We start from the raw sequence: 20,708 nt of genomic DNA, 5'->3' as shown, positions 1-20,708 counted from the left end.
CAGAGTGTGTGGGCTCTTCTGAGCCTTGCAGTTACATTAGGATTCTGATGTCTGAAAAAACGCGTTAATTTCGGGCTGAAAAACACGTTTTGAAAAGTGTTCTGTTACTGCCCCTTAAGTTACATGGGGGTGACCAAACTTGCAGAAACATGTTTATTTCTGCTGAAAAACACGTTTTGAAACTTTCAGCACACTGGGGTTAAGAGCAGAGTGTGTAGGCTCTTCTGAGCCTTGCAGTTACATTAGGATTCTGATGTCTGAAAAAACGCGTTTATTTCGGGCTGAAAAACACGTTTTGAAAAGTGTGCTGTTACTGCCCCATAACTTACATGGGGGTGACCAAACTTGCAGAAACATGTTTATTTCTGCTGAAAAACACGTTTTGACATTTTCAGCACACTGGGGTTAAGAGCAGAGTGTGTAGGCTCTTCTGAGCCTTGCAGTTACATTAGGATTCTGATGTCTGAAAAAACGCGTTTATTTCGGGCTGAAAAACACGTTTTGAAAAGGGTTCTGTTACTGCCCCATAAGTTACATGGGGTTGACCAAACTTGCAGAAACATGTTTATTTCTGCTGAAAAACACGTTTTGACACTTTCAGCACACTGGGGTTAAGAGCAGAGTGTGTGGGCTCTTCTGAGCCTTGCAGTTACTTTAGGATCCTAATGTCTGAAAAAACGCGTTTATTTCGGGCTGAAAAACACGTTTTTAAAAGTGTTCTGTTACTGCCCCATAAGTTACATGGGGTTGACCAAACTTGCAGAAACATGTTTATTTCTGCTGAAAAACACGTTTTGACACTTTCAGCACACTGGGGTTAAGAGCAGAGTGTGTGGGCTCTTCTGAGCCTTGCAGTTACATTAGGATTCTGATGTCTGAAAAAACGCGTTTATTTCGGGCTGAAAAACACGTTTTGAAAAGGGTGCTGTTACTGCCCCATAAGTTACATGGGGGTGACCAAACTTGCAGAAACATGTTTATTTCTGCTGAAAAACACGTTTTGACACTTTCAGCACACTGGGGTTAAGAGCAGAGTGTGTGGACTCTTCTGAGCCTTGCAGTTACATTAGGATTCTGATGTCTGAAAAAACGCGTTTATTTCGGGCTGAAAAACACGTTTTGAAAAGTGTGCTGTTACTGCCCCATAAGTTACATGGGGGTGACCAAACTTGCAGAAACATGTTTATTTCTGCTCGAAAACACGTTTTGAAACTTTCAGCACACTGGGGTTAAGAGCAGAGTGTGTAGGCTCTTCTGAGCCTTGCAGTTACATTAGGATTCTGATGTCTGAAAAAACGCGTATATTTCGGGCTGAAAAACATGTTTTGAAAAGTGTTCTGTTACTGCCCCATAAGTTACATGGGGTTGACCAAACTTGCAGAAACATGTTAATTTCTGCTGAAAAACACGTTTTGAAACTTTCAGCACACTGGGGTTAAGAGCAGAGTGTGTGGGCTCTTCTGAGCCTTGCAGTTACATTAGGATTCTGATGTCTGAAAAAACGCGTTTATTTCGGGCTGAAAAACACGTTTTGAAATGTGTGCTGTTACTGCCCCATAAGTTACATGGGGGTGACCAAACTTGCAGAAACATGTTTATTTCTGCTGAAAAACACGTTTTGACACTTTCAGCACACTGGGGTTAAGAGCAGAGTGTGTGGGCTCTTCTGAGCCTTGCAGTTACATTAGGATTCTGATGTCTGAAAAAACGCGTTAATTTCGGGCTGAAAAACACGTTTTGAAAAGTGTTCTGTTACTGCCCCTTAAGTTACATGGGGTTGACCAAACTTGCAGAAACATGTTTATTTCTGCTGAAAACACGTTTTGACACTTTCAGCACACTGGGGTTAAGAGCAGAGTGTGTGGGCTCTTCTGAGCCTTGCAGTTACATTAGGATTCTGATGTCTGAAAAAACGCGTTTATTTCAGGCTGAAAAACACGTTTTGAAATGTGTGCTGTTACTGCCCCATAAGTTACATGGGGGTGACCAAACTTGCAGAAACATGTTTATTTCTGCTGAAAAACACGTTTTGAAACTTTCAGCACACTGGGGTTAAGAGCAGAGTGTGTAGGCTCTTCTGAGCCTTGCAGTTACATTAGGATTCTGAAGTCTGAAAAAACGTGTTTATTTCGGGCTGAAAAACACGTTTTGAAAAGTGTGCTGTTACTGCCCCATAACTTACATGGGGGTGACCAAACTTGCAGAAACATGTTTATTTCTGCTGAAAAACACGTTTTGAAACTTTCAGCACACTGGGGTTAAGAGCAGAGTGTGTAGGCTCTTCTGAGCCTTGCAGTTACATTAGGATTCTGATGTCTGAAAAAACGCGTTTATTTCGGGCTGAAAAACACGTTTTGAAAAGTGTTCTGTTACTGCCCCATAACTTACATGGGGGTGACCAAACTTGCAGAAACATGTTTATTTCTGCTGAAAAACACGTTTTGACACTTTCAGCACACTGGGGTTAAGAGCAGAGTGTGTGGGCTCTTCTGAGCCTTGCAGTTACATTAGGATTCTGATGTCTGAAAAAACGCGTTTATTTCGGGCTGAAAAACACGTTTTGAAAAGGGTGCTGTTACTGCCCCATAAGTTACATGGGGGTGACCAAACTTGCAGAAACATGTTTATTTCTGCTGAAAAACACGTTTTGACACTTTCAGCACACTGGGGTTAAGAGCAGAGTGTGTGGGCTCTTCTGAGCCTTGCAGTTACATTAGGATTCTGATGTCTGAAAAAACGCGTTAATTTCGGGCTGAAAAACACGTTTTGAAAAGTGTTCTGTTACTGCCCCTTAAGTTACATGGGGTTGACCAAACTTGCAGAAACATGTTTATTTCTGCTGAAAAACACGTTTTGACACTTTCAGCACACTGGGGTTAAGAGCAGAGTGTGTGGGCTCTTCTGAGCCTTGCAGTTACATTAGGATTCTGATGTCTGAAAAAACGCGTTTATTTCGGGCTGAAAAACACGTTTTGAAATGTGTGCTGTTACTGCCCCATAAGTTACATGGGGGTGACCAAACTTGCAGAAACATGTTTATTTCTGCTGAAAAACACGTTTTGACACTTTCAGCACACTGGGGTTAAGAGCAGAGTGTGTGGGCTCTTCTGAGCCTTGCAGTTACATTAGGATTCTGATGTCTGAAAAAACGCGTTTATTTCGGGCTGAAAAACACGTTTTGAAAAGTGTTCTGTTACTGCCCCATAACTTACATGGGGGTGACCAAACTTGCAGAAACATGTTTATTTCTGCTGAAAAACACGTTTTGACACTTTCAGCACACTGGGGTTAAGAGCAGAGTGTGTGGGCTCTTCTGAGCCTTGCAGTTACATTAGGATTCTGATGTCTGAAAAAACGCGTTTATTTCGGGCTGAAAAACACGTTTTGAAAAGGGTGCTGTTACTGCCCCATAAGTTACATAGGGGTGACCAAACTTGCAGAAACATGTTTATTTCTGCTGAAAAACACGTTTTGACACTTTCAGCACACTGGGGTTAAGAGCAGAGTGTGTGGGCTCTTCTGAGCCTTGCAGTTACATTAGGATTCTGATGTCTGAAAAAACGCGTTAATTTCGGGCTGAAAAACACGTTTTGAAAAGTGTTCTGTTACTGCCCCTTAAGTTACATGGGGTTGACCAAACTTGCAGAAACATGTTTATTTCTGCTGAAAAACACGTTTTGACACTTTCAGCACACTGGGGTTAAGAGCAGAGTGTGTGGGCTCTTCTGAGCCTTGCAGTTACATTAGGATTCTGATGTCTGAAAAAACGCGTTTATTTCAGGCTGAAAAACACGTTTTGAAATGTGTGCTGTTACTGCCCCATAAGTTACATGGGGGTGACCAAACTTGCAGAAACATGTTTATTTCTGCTGAAAAACACGTTTTGACACTTTCAGCACACTGGGGTTAAGAGCAGAGTGTGTGGGCTCTTCTGAGCCTTGCAGTTACATTAGGATTCTGATGTCTGAAAAAACGCGTTTATTTCGGGCTGAAAAACACGTTTTGAAAAGTGTTCTGTTACTGCCCCATAAGTTACATGGGGTTGACCAAACTTGCAGAAACATGTTTATTTCTGCTGAAAAACACGTTTTGACACTTTCAGCACACTGGGGTTAAGAGCAGAGTGTGTGGGCTCTTCTGAGACTTGCAGTTACATTAGGATCCTGATGTCTGAAAAAACGCGTTTATTTCGGGCTGAAAAACACGTTTTGAAAAGTGTTCTGTTACTGCCCCATAAGTTACATGGGGTTGACCAAACTTGCAGAAACATGTTTATTTCTGCTGAAAAACACGTTTTGACACTTTCAGCACACTGGGGTTAAGAGCAGAGTGTGTGGGCTCTTCTGAGCCTTGCAGTTACATTAGGATTCTGATGTCTGAAAAAACGCGTTTATTTCGGGCTGAAAAACACGTTTTGAAAAGGGTGCTGTTACTGCCCCATAAGTTACATGGGGTTGACCAAACTTGCAGAAACATGTTTATTTCTGCTGAAAAACACGTTTTGACACTTTCAGCACACTGGGGTTAAGAGCAGAGTGTGTGGGCTCTTCTGAGACTTGCAGTTACATTAGGATCCTGATGTCTGAAAAACGCGTTTATTTCGGGCTGAAAAACACGTTTTGAAAAGTGTTCTGTTACTGCCCCATAAGTTACATGGGGTTGACCAAACTTGCAGAAACATGTTTATTTCTGCTAAAAAACACGTTTTGACACTTTCAGCACACTGGGGTTAAGAGCAGAGTGTGTGGGCTCTTCTGAGCCTTGCAGTTACATTAGGATTCTGATGTCTGAAAAAACGCGTTTATTTCGGGCTGAAAAACACGTTTTGAAAAGGGTGCTGTTACTGCCCCATAAGTTACATGGGGGTGACCAAACTTGCAGAAACATGTTTATTTCTGCTGAAAAACACGTTTTGAAACTTTCAGCACACTGGGGTTAAGAGCAGAGTGTGTGGACTCTTCTGAGCCTTGCAGTTACATTAGGATTCTGATGTCTGAAAAAACGCGTTTATTTCGGGCTGAAAAACACGTTTTGAAAAGTGTGCTGTTACTGCCCCATAAGTTACATGGGGGTGACTAAACTTGCAGAAACATGTTTATTTCTGCTGAAAAACACGTTTTGAAACTTTCAGCACACTGGGGTTAAGGGCAGAGTGTGTAGGCTCTTCTGAGCCTTGCAGTTACATTAGGATTCTGAAGTCTGAAAAAACGTGTTTATTTCGGGCTGAAAAACACGTTTTGAAAAGTGTGCTGTTACTGCCCCATAACTTACATGGGGGTGACCAAACTTGCAGAAACATGTTTATTTCTGCTGAAAAACACGTTTTGAAACTTTCAGCACACTGGGGTTAAGAGCAGAGTGTGTAGGCTCTTCTGAGCCTTGCAGTTACATTAGGATTCTGATGTCTGAAAAAAGGCGTTTATTTCGGGCTGAAAAACACGTTTTGAAAAGTGTGCTGTTACTGCCCCATAACTTACATGGGGGTGACCAAACTTGCAGAAACATGTTTATTTCTGCTGAAAAACAAGTTTTGACATTTTCAGAACACTGGGGTTAAGAGCAGAGTGTGTAGGCTCTTCTGAGCCTTGCAGTTACATTAGGATTCTGATGTCTGAAAAAACGCGTTTATTTCGGGCTGAAAAACACGTTTTGAAAAGGGTTCTGTTACTGCCCCATAAGTTACATGGGGTTGACCAAACTTGCAGAAACATGTTTATTTCTGCTGAAAAACACGTTTTGACACTTTCAGCACACTGGGGTTAAGAGCAGAGTGTGTGGGCTCTTCTGAGCCTTGCAGTTACATTAGGATTCTGATGTCTGAAAAAACGCGTTAATTTCGGGCTGAAAAACACGTTTTGAAAAGTGTTCTGTTACTGCCCCTTAAGTTACATGGGGTTGACCAAACTTGCAGAAACATGTTTATTTCTGCTGAAAAACACGTTTTGACACTTTCAGCACACTGGGGTTAAGAGCAGAGTGTGTGGGCTCTTCTGAGCCTTGCAGTTACATTAGGATTCTGATGTCTGAAAAAACGCGTTTATTTCAGGCTGAAAAACACGTTTTGAAATGTGTGCTGTTACTGCCCCATAAGTTACATGGGGGTGACCAAACTTGCAGAAACATGTTTATTTCTGCTGAAAAACACGTTTTGACACTTTCAGCACACTGGGGTTAAGAGCAGAGTGTGTGGGCTCTTCTGAGACTTGCAGTTACATTAGGATCCTGATGTCTGAAAAAACGCGTTTATTTCGGGCTGAAAAACACGTTTTGAAAAGTGTTCTGTTACTGCCCCATAAGTTACATGGGGTTGACCAAACTTGCAGAAACATGTTTATTTCTGCTGAAAAACACGTTTTGACACTTTCAGCACACTGGGGTTAAGAGCAGAGTGTGTGGGCTCTTCTGAGCCTTGCAGTTACATTAGGATTCTGATGTCTGAAAAAACGCGTTAATTTCGGGCTGAAAAACACGTTTTGAAAAGTGTTCTGTTACTGCCCCTTAAGTTACATGGGGTTGACCAAACTTGCAGAAACATGTTTATTTCTGCTGAAAAACACGTTTTGAAACTTTCAGCACACTGGGGTTAAGAGCAGAGTGTGTGGACTCTTCTGAGCCTTGCAGTTACATTAGGATTCTGATGTCTGAAAAAACGCGTTTATTTCGGGCTGAAAAACACGTTTTGAAAAGTGTGCTGTTACTGCCCCATAAGTTACATGGGGGTGACTAAACTTGCAGAAACATGTTTATTTCTGCTGAAAAACACGTTTTGAAACTTTCAGCACACTGGGGTTAAGAGCAGAGTGTGTAGGCTCTTCTGAGCCTTGCAGTTACATTAGGATTCTGAAGTCTGAAAAAACGTGTTTATTTCGGGCTGAAAAACACGTTTTGAAAAGTGTGCTGTTACTGCCCCATAACTTACATGGGGGTGACCAAACTTGCAGAAACATGTTTATTTCTGCTGAAAAACACGTTTTGAAACTTTCAGCACACTGGGGTTAAGAGCAGAGTGTGTAGGCTCTTCTGAGCCTTGCAGTTACATTAGGATTCTGAAGTCTGAAAAAACGTGTTTATTTCGGGCTGAAAAACACGTTTTGAAAAGTGTGCTGTTACTGCCCCATAACTTACATGGGGGTGACCAAACTTGCAGAAACATGTTTATTTCTGCTGAAAAACACGTTTTGAAACTTTCAGCACACTGGGGTTAAGAGCAGAGTGTGTAGGCTCTTCTGAGCCTTGCAGTTACATTAGGATTCTGATGTCTGAAAAAACGCGTTTATTTCGGGCTGAAAAACACGTTTTGAAAAGTGTTCTGTTACTGCCCCATAAGTTACATGGGGTTGACCAAACTTGCAGAAACATGTTTATTTCTGCTGAAAAACACGTTTTGACACTTTCAGCACACTGGGGTTAAGAGCAGAGTGTGTGGGCTCTTCTGAGCCTTGCAGTTACATTAGGATTCTGATGTCTGAAAAAACGCGTTTATTTCGGGCTGAAAAACACGTTTTTAAAAGGGTTCTGTTACTGCCCCATAAGTTACATGGGGTTGACCAAACTTGCAGAAACATGTTTATTTCTGCTGAAAAACACGTTTTAACACTTTCAGCACACTGGGGTTAAGAGCAGAGTGTGTGGGCTCTTCTGAGCCTTGCAGTTACATTAGGATTCTGATGTCTGAAAAAACGCGTTTATTTCAGGCTGAAAAACACGTTTTGAAATGTGTGCTGTTACTGCCCCATAAGTTACATGGGGGTGACCAAACTTGCAGAAACATGTTTATTTCTGCTGAAAAACACGTTTTGACACTTTCAGCACACTGGGGTTAAGAGCAGAGTGTGTGGGCTCTTCTGAGCCTTGCAGTTACATTAGGATTCTGATGTCTGAAAAAACGCGTTTATTTCGGGCTGAAAAACACGTTTTGAAAAGTGTTCTGTTACTGCCCCATAAGTTACATGGGGTTGACCAAACTTGCAGAAACATGTTTATTTCTGCTGAAAAACACGTTTTGACACTTTCAGCACACTGGGGTTAAGAGCAGAGTGTGTGGGCTCTTCTGAGACTTGCAGTTACATTAGGATCCTGATGTCTGAAAAAACGCGTTTATTTCGGGCTGAAAAACACGTTTTGAAAAGTGTTCTGTTACTGCCCCATAAGTTACATGGGGTTGACCAAACTTGCAGAAACATGTTTATTTCTGCTGAAAAACACGTTTTGACACTTTCAGCACACTGGGGTTAAGAGCAGAGTGTGTGGGCTCTTCTGAGCCTTGCAGTTACATTAGGATTCTGATGTCTGAAAAAACGCGTTTATTTCGGGCTGAAAAACACGTTTTGAAAAGGGTGCTGTTACTGCCCCATAAGTTACATGGGGTTGACCAAACTTGCAGAAACATGTTTATTTCTGCTGAAAAACACGTTTTGACACTTTCAGCACACTGGGGTTAAGAGCAGAGTGTGTGGGCTCTTCTGAGACTTGCAGTTACATTAGGATCCTGATGTCTGAAAAACGCGTTTATTTCGGGCTGAAAAACACGTTTTGAAAAGTGTTCTGTTACTGCCCCATAAGTTACATGGGGTTGACCAAACTTGCAGAAACATGTTTATTTCTGCTAAAAAACACGTTTTGACACTTTCAGCACACTGGGGTTAAGAGCAGAGTGTGTGGGCTCTTCTGAGCCTTGCAGTTACATTAGGATTCTGATGTCTGAAAAAACGCGTTTATTTCGGGCTGAAAAACACGTTTTGAAAAGGGTGCTGTTACTGCCCCATAAGTTACATGGGGGTGACCAAACTTGCAGAAACATGTTTATTTCTGCTGAAAAACACGTTTTGAAACTTTCAGCACACTGGGGTTAAGAGCAGAGTGTGTGGACTCTTCTGAGCCTTGCAGTTACATTAGGATTCTGATGTCTGAAAAAACGCGTTTATTTCGGGCTGAAAAACACGTTTTGAAAAGTGTGCTGTTACTGCCCCATAAGTTACATGGGGGTGACTAAACTTGCAGAAACATGTTTATTTCTGCTGAAAAACACGTTTTGAAACTTTCAGCACACTGGGGTTAAGGGCAGAGTGTGTAGGCTCTTCTGAGCCTTGCAGTTACATTAGGATTCTGAAGTCTGAAAAAACGTGTTTATTTCGAGCTGAAAAACACGTTTTGAAAAGTGTGCTGTTACTGCCCCATAACTTACATGGGGGTGACCAAACTTGCAGAAACATGTTTATTTCTGCTGAAAAACACGTTTTGAAACTTTCAGCACACTGGGGTTAAGAGCAGAGTGTGTAGGCTCTTCTGAGCCTTGCAGTTACATTAGGATTCTGATGTCTGAAAAAACGCGTTTATTTCGGGCTGAAAAACACGTTTTGAAAAGTGTGCTGTTACTGCCCCATAACTTACATGGGGGTGACCAAACTTGCAGAAACATGTTTATTTCTGCTGAAAAACAAGTTTTGACATTTTCAGAACACTGGGGTTAAGAGCAGAGTGTGTAGGCTCTTCTGAGCCTTGCAGTTACATTAGGATTCTGATGTCTGAAAAAACGCGTTTATTTCGGGCTGAAAAACACGTTTTGAAAAGGGTTCTGTTACTGCCCCATAAGTTACATGGGGTTGACCAAACTTGCAGAAACATGTTTATTTCTGCTGAAAAACACGTTTTGACACTTTCAGCACACTGGGGTTAAGAGCAGAGTGTGTGGGCTCTTCTGAGCCTTGCAGTTACATTAGGATTCTGATGTCTGAAAAAACGCGTTAATTTCGGGCTGAAAAACACGTTTTGAAAAGTGTTCTGTTACTGCCCCTTAAGTTACATGGGGTTGACCAAACTTGCAGAAACATGTTTATTTCTGCTGAAAAACACGTTTTGACACTTTCAGCACACTGGGGTTAAGAGCAGAGTGTGTGGGCTCTTCTGAGCCTTGCAGTTACATTAGGATTCTGATGTCTGAAAAAACGCGTTTATTTCAGGCTGAAAAACACGTTTTGAAATGTGTGCTGTTACTGCCCCATAAGTTACATGGGGGTGACCAAACTTGCAGAAACATGTTTATTTCTGCTGAAAAACACGTTTTGACACTTTCAGCACACTGGGGTTAAGAGCAGAGTGTGTGGGCTCTTCTGAGACTTGCAGTTACATTAGGATCCTGATGTCTGAAAAAACGCGTTTATTTCGGGCTGAAAAACACGTTTTGAAAAGTGTTCTGTTACTGCCCCATAAGTTACATGGGGTTGACCAAACTTGCAGAAACATGTTTATTTCTGCTGAAAAACACGTTTTGACACTTTCAGCACACTGGGGTTAAGAGCAGAGTGTGTGGGCTCTTCTGAGCCTTGCAGTTACATTAGGATTCTGATGTCTGAAAAAACGCGTTAATTTCGGGCTGAAAAACACGTTTTGAAAAGTGTTCTGTTACTGCCCCTTAAGTTACATGGGGTTGACCAAACTTGCAGAAACATGTTTATTTCTGCTGAAAAACACGTTTTGAAACTTTCAGCACACTGGGGTTAAGAGCAGAGTGTGTGGACTCTTCTGAGCCTTGCAGTTACATTAGGATTCTGATGTCTGAAAAAACGCGTTTATTTCGGGCTGAAAAACACGTTTTGAAAAGTGTGCTGTTACTGCCCCATAAGTTACATGGGGGTGACTAAACTTGCAGAAACATGTTTATTTCTGCTGAAAAACACGTTTTGAAACTTTCAGCACACTGGGGTTAAGAGCAGAGTGTGTAGGCTCTTCTGAGCCTTGCAGTTACATTAGGATTCTGAAGTCTGAAAAAACGTGTTTATTTCGGGCTGAAAAACACGTTTTGAAAAGTGTGCTGTTACTGCCCCATAACTTACATGGGGGTGACCAAACTTGCAGAAACATGTTTATTTCTGCTGAAAAACACGTTTTGAAACTTTCAGCACACTGGGGTTAAGAGCAGAGTGTGTAGGCTCTTCTGAGCCTTGCAGTTACATTAGGATTCTGAAGTCTGAAAAAACGTGTTTATTTCGGGCTGAAAAACACGTTTTGAAAAGTGTGCTGTTACTGCCCCATAACTTACATGGGGGTGACCAAACTTGCAGAAACATGTTTATTTCTGCTGAAAAACACGTTTTGAAACTTTCAGCACACTGGGGTTAAGAGCAGAGTGTGTAGGCTCTTCTGAGCCTTGCAGTTACATTAGGATTCTGATGTCTGAAAAAACGCGTTTATTTCGGGATGAAAAACACGTTTTGAAAAGTGTTCTGTTACTGCCCCATAAGTTACATGGGGTTGACCAAACTTGCAGAAACATGTTTATTTCTGCTGAAAAACACGTTTTGACACTTTCGGCACACTGGGGTTAAGAGCAGAGTGTGTGGGCTCTTCTGAGCCTTGCAGTTACATTAGGATTCTGATGTCTGAAAAAACGCGTTTATTTCGGGCTGAAAAACACGTTTTGAAAAGGGTGCTGTTACTGCCCCATAAGTTACATGGGGGTGACCAAACTTGCAGAAACATGTTTATTTCTGCTGAAAAACACGTTTTGAAACTTTCAGCACACTGGGGTTAAGAGCAGAGTGTGTGGACTCTTCTGAGCCTTGCAGTTACATTAGGATTCTGATGTCTGAAAAAACGCGTTTATTTCGGGCTGAAAAACACGTTTTGAAAAGTGTGCTGTTACTGCCCCATAAGTTACATGGGGGTGACCAAACTTGCAGAAACATGTTTATTTCTGCTGAAAAACACGTTTTGACATTTTCAGAACACTGGGGTTAAGAGCAGAGTGTGTAGGCTCTTCTGAGCCTTGCAGTTACATTAGGATTCTGATGTCTGAAAAAACGCGTTTATTTCGGGCTGAAAAACACGTTTTGAAAAGGGTGCTGTTACTGCCCCATAAGTTACATGGGTGTGACCAAACTTGCAGAAACATGTTTATTTCTGCTGAAAAACACGTTTTGAAACTTTCAGCACACTGGGGTTAAGAGCAGAGTGTGTAGGCTCTTCTGAGCCTTGCAGTTACATTAGGATTCTGAAGTCTGAAAAAACGTGTTTATTTCGGGCTGAAAAACACGTTTTGAAAAGTGTGCTGTTACTGCCCCATAACTTACATGGGGGTGACCAAACTTGCAGAAACATGTTTATTTCTGCTGAAAAACACGTTTTGAAACTTTCAGCACACTGGGGTTAAGAGCAGAGTGTGTGGGCTCTTCTGAGCCTTGCAGTTACATTAGGATTCTGATGTCTGAAAAAACGCGTTTATTTCGGGCTGAAAAACACGTTTTGAAAAGTGTTCTGTTACTGCCCCATAACTTACATGGGGGTGACCAAACTTGCAGAAACATGTTTATTTCTGCTGAAAAACACGTTTTGACACTTTCAGCACACTGGGGTTAAGAGCAGAGTGTGTAGGCTCTTCTGAGCCTTGCAGTTACATTAGGATTCTGATGTCTGAAAAAACGCGTTAATTTCGGGCTGAAAAACACGTTTTGAAAAGTGTTCTGTTACTGCCCCTTAAGTTACATGGGGTTGACCAAACTTGCAGAAACATGTTTATTTCTGCTGAAAAACACGTTTTGACACTTTCAGCACACTGGGGTTAAGAGCAGAGTGTGTGGGCTCTTCTGAGCCTTGCAGTTACATTAGGATTCTGATGTCTGAAAAAACGCGTTTATTTCAGGCTGAAAAACACGTTTTGAAATGTGTGCTGTTACTGCCCCATAAGTTACATGGGGGTGACCAAACTTGCAGAAACATGTTTATTTCTGCTGAAAAACACGTTTTGACACTTTCAGCACACTGGGGTTAAGAGCAGAGTGTGTGGGCTCTTCTGAGACTTGCAGTTACATTAGGATCCTGATGTCTGAAAAAACGCGTTAATTTCGGGCTGAAAAACACGTTTTGAAAAGTGTTCTGTTACTGCCCCTTAAGTTACATGGGGTTGACCAAACTTGCAGAAACATGTTTATTTCTGCTGAAAAACACGTTTTGACACTTTCAGCACACTGGGGTTAAGAGCAGAGTGTGTGGGCTCTTCTGAGCCTTGCAGTTACATTAGGATTCTGATGTCTGAAAAAACGCGTTTATTTCGGGCTGAAAAACACGTTTTGAAAAGTGTGCTGTTACTGCCCCATAAGTTACATGGGGGTGACCAAACTTGCAGAAACATGTTTATTTCTGCTGAAAAACACGTTTTGAAACTTTCAGCACACTGGGGTTAAGAGCAGAGTGTGTGGACTCTTCTGAGCCTTGCAGTTACATTAGGATTCTGATGTCTGAAAAAACGCGTTTATTTCGGGCTGAAAAACACGTTTTGAAAAGTGTGCTGTTACTGCCCCATAAGTTACATGGGGGTGACCAAACTTGCAGAAACATGTTTATTTCTGCTGAAAAACACGTTTTGAAACTTTCAGCACACTGGGGTTAAGAGCAGAGTGTGTAGGCTCTTCTGAGCCTTGCAGTTACATTAGGATTCTGATGTCTGAAAAAACGCGTTTATTTCGGGCTGAAAAACACGTTTTGAAAAGTGTGCTGTTACTGCCCCATAACTTACATGGGGGTGACCAAACTTGCAGAAACATGTTTATTTCTGCTGAAAAACACGTTTTGACATTTTCAGCACACTGGGGTTAAGAGCAGAGTGTGTAGGCTCTTCTGAGCCTTGCAGTTACATTAGGATTCTGATGTCTGAAAAAACGCGTTTATTTCGGGCTGAAAAACACGTTTTGAAAAGGGTTCTGTTACTGCCCCATAAGTTACATGGGGTTGACCAAACTTGCAGAAACATGTTTATTTCTGCTGAAAAACACGTTTTGACACTTTCAGCACACTGGGGTTAAGAGCAGAGTGTGTGGGCTCTTCTGAGCCTTGCAGTTACTTTAGGATCCTAATGTCTGAAAAAACGCGTTTATTTCGGGCTGAAAAACACGTTTTTAAAAGTGTTCTGTTACTGCCCCATAAGTTACATGGGGTTGACCAAACTTGCAGAAACATGTTTATTTCTGCTGAAAAACACGTTTTGACACTTTCAGCACACTGGGGTTAAGAGCAGAGTGTGTGGGCTCTTCTGAGCCTTGCAGTTACATTAGGATTCTGATGTCTGAAAAAACGCGTTTATTTCGGGCTGAAAAACACGTTTTGAAAAGGGTGCTGTTACTGCCCCATTAGTTACATGGGGGTGACCAAACTTGCAGAAACATGTTTATTTCTGCTGAAAAACACGTTTTGACACTTTCAGCACACTGGGGTTAAGAGCAGAGTGTGTGGACTCTTCTGAGCCTTGCAGTTACATTAGGATTCTGATGTCTGAAAAAACGCGTTTATTTCGGGCTGAAAAACACGTTTTGAAAAGTGTGCTGTTACTGCCCCATAAGTTACATGGGGGTGACCAAACTTGCAGAAACATGTTTATTTCTGCTCGAAAACACGTTTTGAAACTTTCAGCACACTGGGGTTAAGAGCAGAGTGTGTAGGCTCTTCTGAGCCTTGCAGTTACATTAGGATTCTGATGTCTGAAAAAACGCGTATATTTCGGGCTGAAAAACATGTTTTGAAAAGTGTTCTGTTACTGCCCCATAAGTTACATGGGGTTGACCAAACTTGCAGAAACATGTTAATTTCTGCTGAAAAACACGTTTTGAAACTTTCAGCACACTGGGGTTAAGAGCAGAGTGTGTGGGCTCTTCTGAGCCTTGCAGTTACATTAGGATTCTGATGTCTGAAAAAACGCGTTTATTTCGGGCTGAAAAACACGTTTTGAAATGTGTGCTGTTACTGCCCCATAAGTTACATGGGGGTGACCAAACTTGCAGAAACATGTTTATTTCTGCTGAAAAACACGTTTTGACACTTTCAGCACACTGGGGTTAAGAGCAGAGTGTGTGGGCTCTTCTGAGCCTTGCAGTTACATTAGGATTCTGATGTCTGAAAAAACGCGTTAATTTCGGGCTGAAAAACACGTTTTGAAAAGTGTTCTGTTACTGCCCCTTAAGTTACATGGGGTTGACCAAACTTGCAGAAACATGTTTATTTCTGCTGAAAACACGTTTTGACACTTTCAGCACACTGGGGTTAAGAGCAGAGTGTGTGGGCTCTTCTGAGCCTTGCAGTTACATTAGGATTCTGATGTCTGAAAAAACGCGTTTATTTCAGGCTGAAAAACACGTTTTGAAATGTGTGCTGTTACTGCCCCATAAGTTACATGGGGGTGACCAAACTTGCAGAAACATGTTTATTTCTGCTGAAAAACACGTTTTGAAACTTTCAGCACACTGGGGTTAAGAGCAGAGTGTGTAGGCTCTTCTGAGCCTTGCAGTTACATTAGGATTCTGAAGTCTGAAAAAACGTGTTTATTTCGGGCTGAAAAACACGTTTTGAAAAGTGTGCTGTTACTGCCCCATAACTTACATGGGGGTGACCAAACTTGCAGAAACATGTTTATTTCTGCTGAAAAACACGTTTTGAAACTTTCAGCACACTGGGGTTAAGAGCAGAGTGTGTAGGCTCTTCTGAGCCTTGCAGTTACATTAGGATTCTGATGTCTGAAAAAACGCGTTTATTTCGGGCTGAAAAACACGTTTTGAAAAGTGTTCTGTTACTGCCCCATAACTTACATGGGGGTGACCAAACTTGCAGAAACATGTTTATTTCTGCTGAAAAACACGTTTTGACACTTTCAGCACACTGGGGTTAAGAGCAGAGTGTGTGGGCTCTTCTGAGCCTTGCAGTTACATTAGGATTCTGATGTCTGAAAAAACGCGTTTATTTCGGGCTGAAAAACACGTTTTGAAAAGGGTGCTGTTACTGCCCCATAAGTTACATGGGGGTGACCAAACTTGCAGAAACATGTTTATTTCTGCTGAAAAACACGTTTTGACACTTTCAGCACACTGGGGTTAAGAGCAGAGTGTGTGGGCTCTTCTGAGCCTTGCAGTTACATTAGGATTCTGATGTCTGAAAAAACGCGTTAATTTCGGGCTGAAAAACACGTTTTGAAAAGTGTTCTGTTACTGCCCCTTAAGTTACATGGGGTTGACCAAACTTGCAGAAACATGTTTATTTCTGCTGAAAAACACGTTTTGACACTTTCAGCACACTGGGGTTAAGAGCAGAGTGTGTGGGCTCTTCTGAGCCTTGCAGTTACATTAGGATTCTGATGTCTGAAAAAACGCGTTTATTTCGGGCTGAAAAACACGTTTTGAAATGTGTGCTGTTACTGCCCCATAAGTTACATGGGGGTGACCAAACTTGCAGAAACATGTTTATTTCAGCTGAAAAACACGTTTTGACACTTTCAGCACACTGGGGTTAAGAGCAGAGTGTGTGGGCTCTTCTGAGCCTTGCAGTTACATTAGGATTCTGATGTCTGAAAAAACGCGTTTATTTCGGGCTGAAAAACACGTTTTGAAAAGTGTTCTTTTACTGCCCCATAACTTACATGGGGGTGACCAAACTTGCAGAAACATGTTTATTTCTGCTGAAAAACACGTTTTGACACTTTCAGCACACTGGGGTTAAGAGCAGAGTGTGTGGGCTCTTCTGAGCCTTGCAGTTACATTAGGATTCTGATGTCTGAAAAAACGCGTTTATTTCGGGCTGAAAAACACGTTTTGAAAAGGGTGCTGTTACTGCCCCATAAGTTACATAGGGGTGACCAAACTTGCAGAAACATGTTTATTTCTGCTGAAAAACACGTTTTGACACTTTCAGCACACTGGGGTTAAGAGCAGAGTGTGTGGGCTCTTCTGAGCCTTGCAGTTACATTAGGATTCTGATGTCTGAAAAAACGCGTTAATTTCGGGCTGAAAAACACGTTTTGAAAAGTGTTCTGTTACTGCCCCTTAAGTTACATGGGGTTGACCAAACTTGCAGAAACATGTTTATTTCTGCTGAAAAACACGTTTTGACACTTTCAGCACACTGGGGTTAAGAGCAGAGTGTGTGGGCTCTTCTGAGCCTTGCAGTTACATTAGGATTCTGATGTCTGAAAAAACGCGTTTATTTCAGGCTGAAAAACACGTTTTGAAATGTGTGCTGTTACTGCCCCATAAGTTACATGGGGGTGACCAAACTTGCAGAAACATGTTTATTTCTGCTGAAAAACACGTTTTGACACTTTCAGCACACTGGGGTTAAGAGCAGAGTGTGTGGGCTCTTCTGAGCCTTGCAGTTACATTAGGATTCTGATGTCTGAAAAAACGCGTTTATTTCGGGCTGAAAAACACGTTTTGAAAAGTGTTCTGTTACTGCCCCATAAGTTACATGGGGTTGACCAAACTTGCAGAAACATGTTTATTTCTGCTGAAAAACACGTTTTGACACTTTCAGCACACTGGGGTTAAGAGCAGAGTGTGTGGGCTCTTCTGAGACTTGCAGTTACATTAGGATCCTGATGTCTGAAAAAACGCGTTTATTTCGGGCTGAAAAACACGTTTTGAAAAGTGTTCTGTTACTGCCCCATAAGTTACATGGGGTTGACCAAACTTGCAGAAACATGTTTATTTCTGCTGAAAAACACGTTTTGACACTTTCAGCACACTGGGGTTAAGAGCAGAGTGTGTGGGCTCTTCTGAGCCTTGCAGTTACATTAGGATTCTGATGTCTGAAAAAACGCGTTTATTTCGGGCTGAAAAACACGTTTTGAAAAGGGTGCTGTTACTGCCCCATAAGTTACATGGGGTTGACCAAACTTGCAGAAACATGTTTATTTCTGCTGAAAAACACGTTTTGACACTTTCAGCACACTGGGGTTAAGAGCAGAGTGTGTGGGCTCTTCTGAGACTTGCAGTTACATTAGGATCCTGATGTCTGAAAAACGCGTTTATTTCGGGCTGAAAAACACGTTTTGAAAAGTGTTCTGTTACTGCCCCATAAGTTACATGGGGTTGACCAAACTTGCAGAAACATGTTTATTTCTGCTGAAAAACACGTTTTGACACTTTCAGCACACTGGGGTTAAGAGCAGAGTGTGTGGGCTCTTCTGAGCCTTGCAGTTACATTAGGATTCTGATGTCTGAAAAAACGCGTTAATTTCGGGCTGAAAAACACGTTTTGAAAAGTGTTCTGTTACTGCCCCTTAAGTTACATGGGGTTGACCAAACTTGCAGAAACATGTTTATTTCTGCTGAAAAACACGTTTTGAAACTTTCAGCACACTGGGGTTAAGAGCAGAGTGTGTGGACTCTTCTGAGCCTTGCAGTTACATTAGGATTCTGATGTCTGAAAAAACGCGTTTATTTCGGGCTGAAAAACACGTTTTGAAAAGTGTGCTGTTACTGCCCCATAAGTTACATGGGGGTGACTAAACTTGCAGAAACATGTTTATTTCTGCTGAAAAACACGTTTTGAAACTTTCAGCACACTGGGGTTAAGAGCAGAGTGTGTAGGCTCTTCTGAGCCTTGCAGTTACATTAGGATTCTGAAGTCTGAAAAAACGTGTTTATTTCGGGCTGAAAAACACGTTTTGAAAAGTGTGCTGTTACTGCCCCATAACTTACATGGGGGTGACCAAACTTGCAGAAACATGTTTATTTCTGCTGAAAAACACGTTTTGAAACTTTCAGCACACTGGGGTTAAGAGCAGAGTGTGTAGGCTCTTCTGAGCCTTGCAGTTACATTAGGATTCTGAAGTCTGAAAAAACGTGTTTATTTCGGGCTGAAAAACACGTTTTGAAAAGTGTGCTGTTACTGCCCCATAACTTACATGGGGGTGACCAAACTTGCAGAAACATGTTTATTTCTGCTGAAAAACACGTTTTGAAACTTTCAGCACACTGGGGTTAAGAGCAGAGTGTGTAGGCTCTTCTGAGCCTTGCAGTTACATTAGGATTCTGATGTCTGAAAAAACGCGTTTATTTCGGGCTGAAAAACACGTTTTGAAAAGTGTTCTGTTACTGCCCCATAAGTTACATGGGGTTGACCAAACTTGCAGAAACATGTTTATTTCTGCTGAAAAACACGTTTTGACACTTTCAGCACACTGGGGTTAAGAGCAGAGTGTGTGGGCTCTTCTGAGCCTTGCAGTTACATTAGGATTCTGATGTCTGAAAAAACGCGTTTATTTCGGGCTGAAAAACACGTTTTGAAAAGGGTGCTGTTACTGCCCCATAAGTTACATGGGGTTGACCAAACTTGCAGAAACATGTTTATTTCTGCTGAAAAACACGTTTTGACACTTTCAGCACACTGGGGTTAAGAGCAGAGTGTGTGGGCTCTTCTGAGACTTGCAGTTACATTAGGATCCTGATGTCTGAAAAACGCGTTTATTTCGGGCTGAAAAACACGTTTTGAAAAGTGTTCTGTTACTGCCCCATAAGTTACATGGGGTTGACCAAACTTGCAGAAACATGTTTATTTCTGCTGAAAAACACGTTTTGACACTTTCAGCACACTGGGGTTAAGAGCAGAGTGTGTGGGCTCTTCTGAGCCTTGCAGTTACATTAGGATTCTGATGTCTGAAAAAACGCGTTTATTTCGGGCTGAAAAACACGTTTTGAAAAGGGTGCTGTTACTGCCCCATAAGTTACATGGGGGTGACCAAACTTGCAGAAACATGTTTATTTCTGCTGAAAAACACGTTTTGAAACTTTCAGCACACTGGGGTTAAGAGCAGAGTGTGTGGACTCTTCTGAGCCTTGCAGTTACATTAGGATTCTGATGTCTGAAAAAACGCGTTTATTTCGGGCTGAAAAACACGTTTTGAAAAGTGTGCTGTTACTGCCCCATAAGTTACATGGGGGTGACTAAACTTGCAGAAACATGTTTATTTCTGCTGAAAAACACGTTTTGAAACTTTCAGCACACTGGGGTTAAGGGCAGAGTGTGTAGGCTCTTCTGAGCCTTGCAGTTACATTAGGATTCTGAAGTCTGAAAAAACGTGTTTATTTCGGGCTGAAAAACACGTTTTGAAAAGTGTGCTGTTACTGCCCCATAACTTACATGGGGGTGACCAAACTTGCAGAAACATGTTTATTTCTGCTGAAAAACACGTTTTGAAACTTTCAGCACACTGGGGTTAAGAGCAGAGTGTGTAGGCTCTTCTGAGCCTTGCAGTTACATTAGGATTCTGATGTCTGAAAAAACGCGTTTATTTCGGGCTGAAAAACACGTTTTGAAAAGTGTGCTGTTACTGCCCCATAACTTACATGGGGGTGACCAAACTTGCAGAAACATGTTTATTTCTGCTGAAAAACAAGTTTTGACATTTTCAGAACACTGGGGTTAAGAGCAGAGTGTGTAGGCTCTTCTGAGCCTTGCAGTTACATTAGGATTCTGATGTCTGAAAAAACGCGTTTATTTCGGGCTGAAAAACACGTTTTGAAAAGGGTTCTGTTACTGCCCCATAAGTTACATGGGGTTGACCAAACTTGCAGAAACATGTTTATTTCTGCTGAAAAACACGTTTTGACACTTTCAGCACACTGGGGTTAAGAGCAGAGTGTGTGGGCTCTTCTGAGCCTTGCAGTTACTTTAGGATCCTAATGTCTGAAAAAACGCGTTTATTTCGGGCTGAAAAACACGTTTTGAAAAGTGTTCTGTTACTGCCCCATAAGTTACATGGGGTTGACCAAACTTGCAGAAACATGTTTATTTCTGCTGAAAAACACGTTTTGAAACTTTCAGCACACTGGGGTTAAGAGCAGAGTGTGTGGACTCTTCTGAGCCTTGCAGTTACATTAGGATTCTGATGTCTGAAAAAACGCGTTTATTTCGGGCTGAAAAACACGTTTTGAAAAGTGTGCTGTTACTGCCCC

The sequence above is a fragment of the Lepisosteus platostomus genome, unplaced genomic scaffold (genome assembly GCF_059453375.1).
Source record: "Lepisosteus platostomus isolate fLepPlt1 unplaced genomic scaffold, fLepPlt1.hap1 Scaffold_29_H1, whole genome shotgun sequence".
NCBI lineage: Eukaryota > Metazoa > Chordata > Actinopteri > Semionotiformes > Lepisosteidae > Lepisosteus > Lepisosteus platostomus.
This window is presented reverse-complemented; position numbering follows the sequence as displayed.